Consider the following 14945-nt stretch of genomic DNA (forward strand, 5'->3'; position numbering starts at 1 on the left):
GTGATCTTGACTCACTGCAGCCTCCGCCTCCCAGGTTTCAGGAGTGAGAGGATCAAATCTTAAGAAGGATCTACTGAGGGGGAATTTTCCTTTTTCCTTTTTCTTTTTTTTTTTTTTTTTTTTTTCGTGAGATGGAGTCTCACTTTGCTCCCCAGGCTGTAGTACAGTGGTGTAATCTCGGCTCACTGCAACCTCCACCTCCTGCATTCAAGCGATTCCCCTGTCTTAGCCTCCTGAGTAGCTGGGATTACAGGTGTGAGCCACCATGCCCGGCTAATTTTTGTATTTTTGGTGGAGATGGGATTTCGCCATGTTGGCCAGCTGGTCTCGAACTCCTGACCTCAAGTGATCCGCGTGCCTCAGCCTCCCAAAGTGCTGGGATTACAGGCATGAGCCACTGTGCCCAGGCCTGAGAGGGAATTTTTTTCAATGTTTGGCAGTTGTGTCATATCAATAAGCAGAGAAGCCCACTCACAGATGTATGTATACACTTGAATTTATGGTATTTCCTGATTCTTGAGCTTCATGTATTTTGCTTTATTTGGTTATAAGGGCTACTCTTTTCATTAAATTTCAACCTAGGATTTTCAGAAAAGTTACACATATATCAGTTATTTCCTTCCCTTTTACTGTTCTCTGAGAGATCACCAGGGATATCCCATTCCTCGGTTTTTGTATCTTCTTTTCTTTTAATAACTTAGAAACAACAACATTAAGTACCTACTTAAAACCCAAGTGCTCTAATATATGTGAACCATTAGGCATCTCATCCTGTTTTAGATGGACTTAGCAAATCTCTTGTTCTTTAGTGTTATTAACTTGTAACACTTAAGAGAGAAGGCTTTTATGGGTCTATTTGGTTATATTGTCTGACGGTTTCAGACTACTGTAACTTTTCTGGGTCAGATACTGAAATGATTCCCACATTTTTTTTCTCTGTTTTCTTGGTCTCTTCACATAACCCAAACCAAACTGAACTGTAAACTGTGTACTAAAACAAGTTACTGGTCCATGATCTGAACCAAACCCAATTTTTTTTTTTTTTTTTTTTGAGATGAATTCTTGCTCTGTTACCCAGACTGGAGTACAATGGTGTGATCTCAGCTCACTGCAACCTCCGCCTCCCGGGTTAAAGCAATTCTCCTGCTATAGCCTCCCAAGTAGCTGGGATTACAGGTGACTGCCACCACACCCAACTAATATTTGTAATTTTTTTTTTCTTTCTTTCTTTTTTTTCTTTTTTTTGAAACGGAGTCTTCCTCTGTCGCCCAAGCTGGAGTGCAGTGGCATGATCTCTACTCACTGCAACCTCCAGCCCCCGGGTTCAAGCGATACTCCTGCCTCAGCCTCCCGAGTAGCTGGGATTACAGGCACCTGCTACCACGCCTGGATAATTTCTGTATTTTTGGTAGAGACAGGGTTTCACCATCTTGGCTAGGATGGTCTTGAACTTCTGACCTCAGGTGATCCATCTGATTCAGGCCTCCCAAAGTGTTGGAATTATAGGCATGAGCCACCGCACCCGGCCCTCCAAATATTATTATTTTTAAATAATGGCTTTACTGAGATACACTTCACACACTATACAAGTTACCCATTTAAAGTGTACAATTCAGGCCAGGTGCAGAGGCTCACGCCTATAATTTCAGCACTTTGGGAGGCCAAGGCAGGCAGATCACCTGAGGTCAGGAGTTCAAGACCAGCCTGGCCAACATGGTGAAACCCCCTCTCTACCAAAAATACAAAATTAATTAGCCAGGCGTGGTGGCACATCCCTGTAATCTCAGCTACTTAGGAGGCTGTGGCAGGAGAATCGCTTGAACATGGGAGGTGGAGGTTGCAGTGAGCTAAAATTGCACCACTACACTGTAGTCTAGATGACAGAGCAAGACTTTGTCTCAAAAGAAAATAAAAATAAAGTGTACAACTCAATGGTTTTTAGTACATTCAGAGTTGTTGGTACAATCACACACACTTTTTTTTTTTTTAAGAGATGGGGTCTTGCTATGCTGTCCAGGTTGGTCTCGAACTCCTGGGCTGAAGTGATCCACCTGCCTCAGCCTTCTGAGTAGCTGGAACTATTGGCACACACCACCATGCCCAGTTAAAAAAAAAAAAAATTAACATAGCCATGCATTTCAGAAAAGTTTTCTGCAGATCTCCAAGTGGACCAGCTAAGACTTGATGGGATCTATATATTTTGTAAAACTAATGAACCTGAACAATACCTGAATATCATGACCTCTGAACTCAAACATTAAGACTGTATTTATTTTTGAATCCCTAGACTATTCTCTTTCTCTCTCCTAAGGAAACTGTAGCATGCTAGCAGCATATGATTTACTATCCAAAGTGTTAGAGAAATTTCTTGGTTTTGGTTGATTAGGAAGATTAAGCTAAAGCAGATTTTGTAACATTCAAGAAACATCATCTGTCAGGAGACCCACCCGACCTATTGAAAGATAACAAAACTGCCAGGTACACTTGGAAATGGGAATGAATGAGAGCCCAGCTACACCATCTGTTTAACTGCATTCACTTGAACAAATGACTTTGAGTTCAGTTTCTTGATCTAGAAAATGGGATTAAAATACCTGCAATGCAAGATTGTTACAAGATTGTTACAAGACATATATGTTTGACATAACGATTTATTCAACAATTTGTATTGAGTGCCTACTACATGCCAAGCAGTATTCTGGACACTTAAGACACATCACTCTTCAAACTAGACAGTGATTCCCATCTTCATGGAGCTTCTATTCTAGAGAGAGTAGACAGGTAATAAATGCTATATATAATCAGTAAGTAAAGTATCTAGTATATTAGACCATGACAAGTGCTATGGAAAAAAAAAAAAGTAGGAGAAGGGAAACTGATGAGGATTGTAGTCTTAGGTGGTGGGGCGGCTGCAGTGCTCAACAGGGTATCAGGTGAGTCTCACTGAGAAGGTGCCATTCTAGTACAGACATTTTATTTTTCTATATTAAGATTTTTCTTAAGGATCATCTTGGTCATTTGAAGGGGGCTGATGATGACAGTGATAAGGATGAGCATTAAGGAAATAAGAAGAACAGGCCAGGTGTGGTGGCTCACACCTATAATCCCAGGACTTTGGGAGGCCAAAGTGGGTGGATCACCTAAGGTCAAGAGTTCAAGACCAGCCTGGCCAGGATGGTGAAACCCCATCTCTACTAACAATACAAAAATTAGCCGAGAGTGTTGGCAAGCACCTGTAATCTCAGCTACTCAGGAGGCTGAGGTAGGAGAATCGCTTGAACCTGGGAGGCAGAGATTGCAGTGAGCCAAGATCACGTCACTGTACCCCAGCCTGGGTGACAGAGCAAGACTCCATCTCAAAAAAAAAAAAGGAAATAAGAAGAGCAGAGTGACCAGTGTCCTTCAGATGTCCCCAGCCGTATGTTTTCAAAACAACTGCCGTGTTAGGGGCTGAGGATACAAAACCCTGTCAGATACCACCTTGCCTTCTGGGCATGGGGAATATGGCAGACACAGACATCAGTGATTACAATTATAGTCCACTGGGATCGATGCTATGGGAGCACCTTTGAGGAGTCCCTTGGTCAGGTTCGGGTATTGGCAAAGATGTCCTGGAGGAAGAAATCCTTGGAGCTGAATCCAGAGAACAAGTAGAAATTAGGTAAAAAAAAAAGTCAGGGGTGAGCATTTCAGCAGAGGGAGCAGCTGTGCAAAGGGCATGAGATGGCCTGACATGTTTAGGAAGGTTCCAAATGCTGGAGTGAAGGGGCGGGGGGTTAGTTTAACTGCGTTCACTTGAACAAATGCAGAAGCTGAGGCAAGAAAGCGCAGGTAGGGGCCACATCATGAAAGGCCTTGTTACTTTATGGCTTCCTGGCTCACAGCAAGAATCAAGCCTTGTGCATATAGGTAGTAGGTTGTTTGCCTACCATGGGTGCTGACACAAAGAAAAGCACCGTTTTCCTTTATGTTTCAACCTTAAAACAGGTGAGGGCAGGGCGCTGTGGCTCACGCCTGTAATCTCAGCACTTTAGGAGGCCGAGGTGGGCAGATCACGAGGTCAAGAGATCGAGACCATCCTGGCCAACATGGTGAAACCCCATCTCTACTAAACAAAAGTACAAAAATTAGCTGGCCTGGTGGTGCACACCTGTAGTCCCAGCTACTCAGGAAGCTGAGGCAGGCAAATTGCTTGAACCTGGGAGGTGGAGGTTGCAGTGAACCAAGATCATACTACTGCACTCCAGCCTGGCAACAGAGCAAGACTCGATCTCAAAAAATAAAATAAAATAAATTAAAAATAAAAAAAAAACTTGAGATGCGGAGCTGCTGCTTTGGGGCGCCTTCCTGGCAAACCTCTTGTCCAGTGATCCTGCCCCACTTCTAGAGAGCTAGACTGTTTCTACAGAATCAGTCCCAGGAATGTTTGTGGTCATTAGTAAATTGTGAGCACAACAAGGGCAGAACTCATCTTGATTCACCTTGTCATACCCCCTAGTACCTATCACAGTGCTTGGTACATAGTGGATGCTAAGTGTTGGCTGATTAATACAATATTGAATGTTTCAAGAGCGGAGAAAGCTGGTTGGGAAGGCTAGTTCCTATGCGTTTCAATAATAGTCATAGCAAGGCCAGGCACGGTGGCTCAGACCTATAATCTCAACACTTTGGGAGGCCGAGGTAGGCAGATCACTTGAGGTTAGGAGTTCAAGACCAGCCTGGGCAACATGGTTAAATCCCATCTCTACCAAAAAGTACCAGAATTAGCCAGGTGTGGTGGCACACGCCTGTAGTCCCAGCTACTTGGGAGGCTGAGGTAGGAGAACTGCTTGAAGCTGGGAGGCAGAGGCTACAGTGAGCTGTGATGGTATCCTTGCACTCCAGCCTGGGCAACAGAGTGAGACCCTGTCTCAAAAAAAATAGTCATAACAGCATAGCAAGCACTCTATACTCCTGAGTACCTTACAGATGTCAAGTGATCCAATTTTCTTTTTTCTTTTTTTTTTTTTTTGAGATGGAGTCTCTCTCTGTCGCCCAGGCTGGAGTGCAGTGGCACAATTTTGGCTCACTGCAAGCTCGGCCTCCCAAGTTCATGCCATTTTCCTGCCTCAGCCTCCCCAGTAGCTGGGACTACAGGTGCCCGCCACCATGCCTGGTTAATTTTTTGTATTTTTAGTAGAGATGGGGTTTCACCGTGTTAGCCAGGATGGTCTCGATCTCCTGGCCTCGTGATCCGCCCACCTCAACCTCCCAAAGTGCTAGGATTACAGGCATGAGCCGCTGCACCTGGCCTACTGATCCAGTTTTCTTTTTTTTTTTTTTTTTTTTTTTTTTTGAGACGGAGTCTCGCTCTGTCGCCCAGACTGGAGTGCAGTGGCGCGATCTCGGCTCACTGCAAGCTCCGCCTCCCGGGTTCACGCCATTCTCCTGCCTCAGCCTCCCGAGTAGCTGGGACTACAGGCGCCCGCCACCACGCCCGGCTAATTTCTTTTTGTATTTTTAGTAGAGACGGGGTTTCACCGTGTTAGCCAGGATGGTCTCGATCTCCTGACCTCGTGATCCGCCCGCCTCGGCCTCCCAACTGATCCAGTTTTCATAGAGGGAACTGAGGCACAGATAAATAAGTTGCCAAGGTTGTGCAACTAGAAAGTGGCAAGGCTGGGATTTGAATGCAGGCAGTTGGTTCCAGAAGTCAGCTCTTAACCACTCTTCTATATTGTCTCTCAATAAATGTTTTCAGGCTGGGCACAGTGGCTCACATCTGTACTCCTAGCACTTTGGGAAGCCAAGGTGGGCAGATCACTTGAGCCCAGGAGTTCAAGACCAACCTGGGCAACACAGCGAGACCCTATGTCTACAAAAATTCAAAAAAAAATTGGGGCAAGGTGATGCATGCCTGTAGTCCCAGCTACTTCGGAGACTGAGGCAGGAGGATCACCTGACCCTGGGGAGGGGAGGTCAAGGCTGTGGTGAGCCATGATCGCAACACTGCACTCCAGCCTGTGTAATAGAGTGAGACCCTGTTTCAAAAAAATAAATAAATAAATAAATGTTTTCAGTTCATTTATAAGGTTGCTTTTGTGCCTTGGAAGCTGAATAGAATTGCCATATGAGAAAAGCTACACACAGGAAGGGTGATACAGCTCTGGTTTTTAATAGCGCTTGCTTTTGGCAGTGAGACTTCAGAAGGCAATATTTTCCCTCTGATTTGAAAAAAAAACAGGTGTTTTCATCCCATATAATTTATCTCTCTTCCTTTTAGATGTTCCTTCTTATGCAGCATCCCATGTTCGCCTTGTCTTTGTTGCCAAACCAGCTACCTTGGGTGGACTACAAGTTTGAACATGTTGGATACCTGCCAGTCTTAGTATTTCAGCCTTTGAGTCCTCCTATAGTCAGACAACTCTAGTTCATTCACACGCAAAGAGTGGGGTATTTGGCCTGGCTCTTAAGTAGTTCTTCATTCATTTATTCATTCAACAAATATGTAATGAGCACTTACCCTGTGCCAGTTGGGACTAGAGCCAAGCCATATGCTCTGTGCTAGGGACCCAGCTGTGAAGACAACAGAGTCCCTGTCCTCCTGGACCTGACTTCTGGAGAGGAGAGGTAGGCAGTAAACAAGTAAACATGGATATACAGATTTATACTGTGTCAGGTGATGATAAGCACCAAAGAGATAAATTTAGCAAGATAAGGAGCCCAAAGGGAGTTTGCTATTGTCTCGAATGGACAGGAAAAGCTTTCCTGACAAGTGACTTTTGTTTTTTGAGACAGTCAGTCTTGCTCTGTCGCCCAGGCTGGAGTGCAGTGGCACGATCTTGGCTCATTGCAACCTCCACCTCCTGGGTTCAAGCAATTCTCTTGCCTTAGCCTCCCACGTAGCTGGGACTACAGGTGTGTGCCGCCCCACCCAGCTAATTTTTTCTGTGTTGTTTTAGTAGAGATGGGATTTCACCATGTTGTCCAGGCTGGTCTCAAACTCCTAAGCTCATGCAACCTGCCTGCCTCAGCCTGCCAAAGTGCTGGGATTACAGGAATGAGCCACTGTGCCTGACTGACAAGTGACCTTTGAGCAAAGATATAAGGAAGGAAGGGGTTGATCTAGAAACCTAGGGAGGGAGCATTCCAGGTGGAGGGAGATGTGAGTGCAGAGGCCCTGTGACAGGTACAGGCTTCATGTGCTGGAGAACAGTAAGGCCAGTGTGGCTTCACAGAAGAACAGGAGTTGGCACCAGAAAGGCAGTGGCCAGTCCCAGCGGAGCCTTGTGTGGACTTTTGCTTTCCCTGTGAGTGAGATGGGAAGCCAGGGTGGAAGAATGAAATGATCTAACTTCATTCGTTCATTCATTCATTCATTTATGGAGACAGAGCCTCACTCCGTCACCCAGGCCGCAGTACAGTGGCACAGTCTCAACTCATTGCAACTCTGCCTCCTGGGTTCAAGCAATTCTCTTGCCTCAACCTCTCAAGTAGCTGGGATTACAGGCATGCACCACAATGCCCAGCTAATTTTTTTATATTTTTACTAGAGACAGGGTTTCACCATGTTGCTCAGGCTAGTCTCAAACTCCTGAGTTCAGGCAATCCACCCGCCTTAGCCTCCCAAAGTGCTAGGATTACAGGCATGAGCCACCGTGTCCAGCCAATCTAACTTCTTTTAAAAAGTTACTGTTGGCCGGGCACAGTGGCTCACACCTGTAATCCCAGCCCTTTGGGAGGCTGAGGTGGGTGGATCACGAAGTCAGGAGTTCAAGAACAGCCTAGCCAAGATGGTGAAACCCCATCTCTACTAAAAACACAAAAAATTAGGCGTGGTGGCAGGCACCTGTAATCTGGGGAGGCTGAGGCAGATAATTGCTTGAACCTGGAGGCTGAGGTTGCAGTGAGCCGAGATCGCACCATTGCACTCCAGCCTGGGCGACAGAACAAGACTCCATCTCAAAAAAAAAAAAAAAGTTACTGTTGCCAGGTGTGGTGGCTCATGCCTGTAATCTCACCACTTTGGGAGGCCAAGGCAGGCAGATCACCTGAGGTTAGGAGTTCAAGACCAGCCTGGTCAACAAGGTGAAACCCTATCTCTACTAACAATACAACACCTAGCCCCATGTGGTGGCAGGTACCTATAATCCCAGCTACTCAGGAGGCTGAGGCAGGAGAATCACTTGAACCCAGGAGGCGGAGGTTGCAGTGAGCTGAGATCACACCATTATACTCCAGCCTGGGCAATAGAGAGAGACTTTGTCTCAAAAATAAGTAAATAAAATAAAAAGTTACTGTGGCTTCTTCTAGGACAGTTCTTTCAGTGTCCTGTGAAAGCCCTTGAAGTCTCAGAATTGCTTAGTTCCAGGGCGTGCTAGTGGAGAAGGAACTTGAGCTTTGGGAAACTTGTCTTTGCAAACAGAAGGAATTCTCCTTCGTGAGCATCTGTTATCTGGCAAGTATGCTAGAAGACACAAATAAAGGACCCAATCTCTTCCCTTAAGGAAGTTTCAGTAGCGTGTGTGAAATGCAGAGGAGTAAATCCACAGTGGATAGGAGTGACACGATAGAGCCAGCACGAAGCACTGGGGAACCCAGAGCTGGGACCCTGGGTTAACTTGTCAGGGCATCAAGAAGGTTATGTTGATCAAGTGTTAGCCAGGCAGAGGAAGAGGAGAAGCATAATCTATTTTGAGATCAAATTGAACAGCTTCCTTTCTGAGAAATCACCAAACTGGAGGATGATGCCAATGTGGCAGGAGGTCCTAGAGGCCCTGGGGACCCTAAATGGAAAACTGCCATGGCTTCCTCAGAGGCTTTGGTAGCAGCATGCAGGACTGGGCTCACGGTCATGGTCAAGGCTGGAGCTGAGACTATGGAACTCATAGAGGCATGACTGAGGACAAGGAGTGGATACCCATCACCAAGCTGGGCCCTCTGGTCAAGCACATGAAGATCAAGTCCCTGGAGACCTATCTCTTCTCCCTGCCCATTGAGGAGTGTGATACCATTGGCTTTTTTCAGGGGGGCATCTCTCATGGGTGAGGTTTTGAAGATTATGCTTGTGTAGAAACAGACCCACACTGGCCAGCGCACCAGATTCAAGGCATTTGCTACTGTTAGGAACTATCATGGCCACATCGGTCTAGGTGTCAAGTGCTTCAAGGAGGTTACTACTGCCATCTAAGGGACCATCATCCTGGCCAAGCTTTCCATTGTCCCTATGTGGTGATGTTATTGGGGGAACAAGACCGGCAAGTCCTACATCGCCCCCTGTATGGTGAACAGGCTGCTTTAGCTCTAAGCTAGTACACTTTATCCCTGCCCCCAGGAACAATGGCATCATCTCAACTCCTGTGTCCAAGATGCTGCTGCTGATGGCCGGTATTGACGACTGCTACACCTCAGCCAGGGGCTGCACTGCCACCCTGGACAACTTCACCAAGGCTACCTTTGATGCCATCTCTAGGACCTATAGCTGCCTGACCCCCAACCTCTGGAAAGACACTATTCACCAAGCCTCCCTGTCAGGAATGCACTGACCATCTCATCAAGACCCACACCAGAGTCTCCATGCAGAGGACCCAGGCTCCAGCTGTGGTTACAACATAAGCTTTCTTTTTTTTTTTTTTTTTTTTTTTCAGACAGAGTCTCACTGTGTCGCCAGCTTGGAGTGCAGTGGGGATCTCGGCTCACTGCAACCTCTGCCTCCCGGGTTCAAGCGATTCTCTTTCCTCAGCTTCCCGAGTAGCTGGGATTACAGGTGTGCGCCACCAGGCCTGGCTAATTTTTGTATATTTAGTAGAGATGGGGTTTCACCACATTGGCCAGGCTCGTCTCGAACTCCTGACCTCAGGTGATCCGCCTGCCTCGGCCTCCCAAAGTCCTGGGATTACAGGCATGAGCCACTGTACCTGGCCACAACATAAGCTGGCATACAAGAAGAATAAAGTGAATTAAACCTGTTAAAAATAATAAGCAGAAGAAAATGAAATTGAACAAACCAGCCACTGTAGTCCCTTCTAACACAACGTGGTCTGAGGGCATCAGAGCCCTTCCTCTCTGGCTATGGCTCTTCGGCATCTGAAGAAAGTTGTCGTAACTATTGGGTGATCCAGATTTGGGCACTGTCTGCTCTGATGGTGCCAGCTGATCGGGAAGGAATACAAAGTATAGGTTCACCCCTTCCACAGTCACTATACTGGGAATTCAGGTTTTTCCTCTCTGTTGATGTCAAGAATTAATCTGTAGAGAACATTCTTTTTTTTTTCTTTTTTTTTTCCAATTTCTCCTTGTTCTTGTCAAAGGCCGTGTCGCTTAAAACCAAATCTTGATAGGTTCTTCATCTTTATCACTCTCTGTGAGAAGTAAATATGATTTAAGTGAACCACAGTGAGAGGCCTGTCCTCACTACAGCAAATAAGATGTGTCCCAGGCCGGGCGTGGTGGCTCACGCCTGTAATCCCAGGACTTTGGGAGGCCCAGATGGGCGGATCACGAGGTCAGGAGATCGAGGCCACCCTGGCTAACACGGTGAAACCCCGTCTCTACTAAAAAATACAAAAAAAAAAAAAAACTAGCCGGGCGACGTGGTGGGCGCCTGTAGTCCCAGCTACTCGGGAGGCTGAGGCAGGAGAATGGCGTAAACCCGGGAGGCGGAGCTTGCAGTGAGCTGAGATCCAGCCACTGCACTCCAGCCTGGGCGAGAGAGCCAGACTCCGTCTAAAAAAAAAAAAAAAAAATGTGTCCGAGGTGACAAGTCCAGTCTCCTTTTAACATGGTGCCCAGAATTCCACGTACCTGAGGTTTGGGGGCTGATACAAAGCCACTGCCTCTGATCCCACGGAATGACCTGAATTTATTATCAGTTTTGCACAATCAGTGCAGTTTGAGGATACATAGACCCCTGAGATGAGGCCTGAGATAGATGTTCTGGGAAACCCCAAGAAAGCTAAAGTGTCTGCCATGGTTTCTTTCATGGCGGGTTGAGTAAGCCAAGCTCATGAGAATGGTTGGTCACACTGTCTTTGCTGTTAAGGTTTCTTGGTTTACAGATGGTAAAGTTGTAGACAAGTTAGCAAACCAACTGAGTTTTAACAAAGGAAGCTTTAGCAAAATGGATGAAGTTGCAGTTGGAAAATTAAAGTCATGCTTCCTTGATACGTACCTCAATTCTGGCAACTTCTCGCCTGGAATTTTCCAAAGTCAGTTTTTGGTAATCTTGCCATTTGTACTATCTTTATTTATATAGTTCTGGTTATGCTTGGTGTGTGCCAGCTGTTTTGGGAGTGTTTTTCCTTATTTCTCTTGGCTCCTGTTAAGTGTTAAATTGCTGAAACTGACCTTTAATGCTTCCAAAGCAATCAGCATGTTTCTCTCTGGATGGTTTTTAGAAGTGGATGCAATTTACTGATTTCACCAGTGAAGAGAAAGCCTTCCATAGTATGCTTTACTCAAAGCAGGTGACAAAAGGATGAATTTCTGGCTGGGCACAGTGACTCACGCCTATAATCCCAGCACTTTGGGAAGCCAAGGTGGGCAATCATTTGAGGTCAGGAGTTTGAGAGCCTGGCCAACATGGCAAAACCCTATCTCTACTAAAAATACAAAAATTAGCCAGGTGTGGTGGCAGGCGCGTGTAGCTACTCAGGAGACTGAGACAAGAATCGCTTGAACCCGGGAGGCAAAGGTTGCGGTAAGCTGTGAGCACACCACTGCACTCCAGCCTGGGCAACAGAGCAAGACTCTGCCTCAAAAAAAAAAAAAGAATGGATTTCTGCCCTCTGAGAGAACTTAGAGAATGGAAATAATACACCAATTCATAAATTAGTAAAGACCTTACATCATCTATCTATCTCACCAAGGTTTTTAGAGGTAGAACTCAGTGTTCATTATGTTGTTGGAGTTGGAGGTGAGAGACTAGCCTTGAAGTGACTTTTCCAGCCTGGATACGTAGAAGAGAGTGGCCTACATCCTCCCCACTTCTAGTGTTGGCCAAGGGGTCTGTCTCTCTGGTCTGCTGGAGAGCGGCATTATAAGCTGGTTATGGGTGCCTGACCTGAACAGAAGGCTGTTCTAATCTTTAGATGATATCCGTAAGACTATATTGAAATTCTGATGCTCAAAAAACATGTTATGTGGCAGACCATTATACATTTCACATGATTTGGTCCTGGTGACAGAGGGGTTGAGGAAGTTTCCCAAATGCTCTTCAGTTCTCGGGCCTCTTCCTGATTGTCCTGGATGGCTGACTACAGATGGGTTTGGTGGAGTCTGGTGCATAAGTCACTAATAGCCCATAGCAAGCAGGAGGCTATTTCAGCTGATCTCAGCAAGGCTTGTCATAACCAGCTCCTCTCTCAGTCATACCTTCAAGGTGGCACAGGGATTCAAGAATTGGCCTTGACTGGGGTGCAGTGGTTCATGCCTGGAATCCCAGCACTTTGGGAAGCCGAGGCAGGCGGATCACTTGAGTTGGGGAGTTTGAGACCAGCCTGGGCAACATGGCAAAACTCCATCTCTACAGAATCTACACAAATTAGCCATGTGTAGTGCTGGGCGCCTGCAGTCCCAGCTACTCAGGAGGCTGAGGTGGGAGGAGCACCAGAGCCTGGGAGGTGAAGGCTGCAGTGAGCTGAGATCATGCCACTGCATTCCAGCCTGGGTGACACAGCGAGACCTTGTCTCCAAAAAAATAAAAAGAAGAAGAAGAAGGCTGGGCATGGTGGTGCATGCCTGTAGTCCCAGCTACTAGGGAGGCTGAGGTGGGAGGATTGCTTGAACCCTGGAAGCAGAGGTTGCTGTGAGCTGAGATCACTCTACTGCACTCCAGCCTGGGCAACAGAGCGAGATTCCATCTTAACAAAAAGAATTGGCTTTGAAGGAAAAGCCTTTTTCCAGGCAGGATGCTTCTGCCTGGACATCTCGACTGTGGGATTAATGCCCAAATGCCCAACTGTGAGAGCCGGCCTTACACTGAGACCTGAGGCGGAAGCATGACCCGCTTAGCAGAGAGAGGCAGAACAGAGGTGACAAAGGCAGACACCAACATGGTTCTAGGCAGGGAGCCTTGGTCTGCCAAACATGGAAGCAGGGACCCAAAGCTAAATGTAGAGGGGAGCAAGCAGAACGCCTAAGACCCTCCGCTCGGTCCATGGCCTTGGGCTGGCTTCCATAATTTAGCCATCAGACCAGATTTGACTTCCCTGTGTCAAGAGGGACTCAGACCTAGCTCTAACTTGTTTCTCTGGTTTCAGCTCTTACCTTGTAAATACTAAGCCTGAAAGTGGAGGTAGCTATTATATTGTTGCCTGTTTGGAGGTTGCCCAAGGAATTCCTCTTAGGACTGAATTGCTTCTACTGTTAATGCCAGAGGCATGGAAGCCACTGCTGGCCTTAGGGTTGGGCATCCCAAGTCAAAGGCAGAACAGCTTGCTGGGTCTTACTGAAAGCAGTCCCCAAAGGGTTGAACTCCTCTGGGATTTTCCTTCACTTGCAAGCTGCAAGTTTGTCTAATAGATGCACAACTTGATTAAATGCCAGTGCGTCACAGACGCAATTATACTTAAGAACGAGCTAGTTCTTCTAATCTCTCTGCCATCACTGATTAATTAGATACTTTGAACTATGCCCAACTGTTTGAAAGCTGTGAAAAATACAACCTGTATAGTTAAAATTTCTGCACAAGCCTGTTTCCTCACTTGTTCTCATATTCACCATTCTTTAAACATAATATGTATTTGTACGTGTTTCTAAACACAGTCTGGCTATTTTCCTATCATAATTAGATATCCTTCCACTACTGGCCAAGAAATATACTCACACAGTAAGTCCAACGACAAAAGTATATGAGAGGTCAGGCGCGGTGGCTCACATCTGTAATCCCAGCACTTTGGGAAGCTGAGGCAGGCAGATCACTTGAGGTCAGGAGTTCGAGACCAGCCTGGCCAACATGGTGAAACCCTGCCTCTGCCAAAAAATACAAAAAATTAACCAGGCATGGTGGCACGTGCCTGTAGTCCTAGCCACTCAGGAGACTGAGGCACCAGAATCAGTTGAACCCAGGAGGTAGAGGTTGCAATGAGCCAAGATTGCACCACTGCACTCCAGCCTGGATGACAGAGCGAGATCCTGTCTCAAATAAATAAATAAATAAAAGTATATGAGAGACCAGTTGAATAAGTTAGACATACCTTCAGATTGTTGCTGCCATTGGTTGCACTTTCAAAAAAATTTTTTTTCTCTTTTTAAATCTTACATGAATGCCTCAGAAAGGTTTGTTGTCATTATTATTAATTGTATCGCTTCATTGAGATTTTCAAACATTTTTCTGCCTACCAGGAGTCAGGGAGGGGTACAGTGGCTATTACATTCAACTGTTTGATTTTATGACATAATTAACTATGTATCCGTTTTGCAAGTAATTTCCAGTCTTTCTTTCCTGTGATAGTATGGTCTTTTAAAGTAATTGAGCACTGGCCGGGCCCAGTAACTCATGCCTGTAATCCCAGCACTTTGGGAGGCCGAGGCGGGCAGATCACCTGAAGTCAGGAGTTCGAGACCAACCTGGCCAACATAGCGAAACTCTATCTCTACTAAAAATACAAAAATTTAGGTGGGCCAGGCGCAGTGGCTCACGCCTGTAATCCTAGCACTTTGGGAGGCTGAGGCAGGCAGATCACGAGGTCAGGAGATGGAGACCATCCTGGCTAACACAGTAAAACCCCATCTCTACTAAAAATACAAAAAATTAGCCAGGCATGGTGGTGGGTGCCTGTAGTCCCAGCTACTCGGGAGACTGAGGCAAGAGAATGGCATGAACCTGGGAGGCGGAGCTTGTAGTGAGCCAAGATCGTGCCACTGCACTCCAGCCTGGGTGACACAGTGAGACTCTTGTCTCAAAAAAAAATAGTTAGGCATGGTTATGTGCACCTGTAGTCCAAGCTACTCAGGAGAATCACCTG

At 46.3% G+C, this 14945-nt stretch overlaps 1 protein-coding gene across 6 annotated transcripts in view; it reads left to right on the forward strand.

Annotated features, from left to right (window-relative positions):
* Positions 1–14945, forward strand: part of LOC105491366 (transport and golgi organization 6 homolog) — a 252083-nt gene that overhangs the window by 198144 nt on the left and 38994 nt on the right. The window lies entirely within an intron of this gene.

The sequence above is a fragment of the Macaca nemestrina genome, chromosome 18 (assembly GCF_043159975.1).
Source record: "Macaca nemestrina isolate mMacNem1 chromosome 18, mMacNem.hap1, whole genome shotgun sequence".
Classification (NCBI taxonomy): domain Eukaryota; kingdom Metazoa; phylum Chordata; class Mammalia; order Primates; family Cercopithecidae; genus Macaca; species Macaca nemestrina.